Raw genomic sequence first — 1232 nt, forward strand, 5'->3', positions numbered from 1 at the left:
TTTAACAATTCGTTGTATGTCTAAACGGGAAAATGGGAAACCCCATTTTCCAGCTTGTATTATTTTTTCTACAATTATATTTTCATCTTTTTGAGTGAGTGCTGTTGGATGGCCGGGATCATTCATATTTTTCTGTTTAACTTTTCTGGCAATAGTTGATTTGGGGATGGAAAACTTCTCAGACGCATTTCTTATGGACAATTTTCCACTTTTCACTTCATCTATGGCTTTTTCCAACTGTTCATTGGAAAAGTTGCGGTAAGTCCTTGCTCCTACCTTTCTCCTTTTTGTATTATGAGAGCCAGGCATAGTGGCTAAAGCCTTAATGAAAGGAATGATTAATATATTAATCGGATCATATAGATAATACACGAGTTACAACTTGGGACATAAGGTGTGACATCTTGGGACGCTGTCCCATGTTGTAACCTATTGATCGCGATTAATTAAAAGTGAAAATTAACAAACTATCAAATTTAATAAAACAGTAAACTTGTGATTAACAGTAGCGCAAAACTTGAGATAATAAACATACTTACCCAAACAACAAATACCACAAATCGTTATCTAAATATAACCAAAGTTGTAATGACGTATTTTTTTTAGCTATTTAAATTAGAATCAAAAACAGGTAATTAACAATAAACCACCCGAAGTATAAACGTAAATAACGCGGTTTGCAAAAGCTGATACGTTGTAACGTAAAATCAGTTGCCAGTGAAACAGCTGATCTAAAAACCAAGGTGAGGAGTACTCCACTTCCGCAAATGCGCATGTTTGTCCCAAGTTGCCAGGGTGTCCCAAGTTGTCAGAGTTTACGGTACGCAATAATACCAACGTTGACATCCAACACAGTGGTCATAGTCGTAACAAGTGTGATACTTAGAGATTAACTAATATTCTTCGAGGTAAAATCAATTATAAGGCATAGCAACCACTAAAATCTTCTTCATCCACTTTTACTGTAATTCATCAAAATATCCAGTGCATTAGAAATGTATTTACTGTATACAATCATGTAAAGTGTAAACAGGGTGATGTACTAATTCTTGGTAAACACACTTTTGTTATGTGTGCTTTAGAAAAAAATTGTAAATCAAAGTATAGATACATTTTTAAGATTGCGGCTATTAGGCTAAATTTGCAAAAACTTTGGGGGTAGGCTTCTATGTGACGCAAGGGGTTGCAAAAAATTATTTTTTCATTTGTTTATTGGATATGGATAGCAGTAT

At 34.3% G+C, this 1232-nt stretch overlaps 1 long non-coding RNA gene across 1 annotated transcript; it reads right to left on the reverse strand.

Annotated features, from left to right (window-relative positions):
• Positions 1 to 222: 222 nt before the first annotated feature.
• Positions 223 to 817, reverse strand: LOC116182262. The gene is made up of 2 exons (XR_004147467.1): positions 540 to 817; positions 223 to 321 (listed from the first exon to the last, which is right to left on the reverse strand). It is a non-coding gene; the product is annotated as an uncharacterized LOC116182262 (long non-coding RNA).
• Between the last annotated feature and the right edge of the window lie 415 nt (positions 818 to 1232).

This window comes from Photinus pyralis, unplaced genomic scaffold, assembly GCF_008802855.1.
Source record: "Photinus pyralis isolate 1611_PpyrPB1 unplaced genomic scaffold, Ppyr1.3 Ppyr1.4_unclustered_Scaffold4486, whole genome shotgun sequence".
Lineage (NCBI taxonomy): Eukaryota > Metazoa > Arthropoda > Insecta > Coleoptera > Lampyridae > Photinus > Photinus pyralis.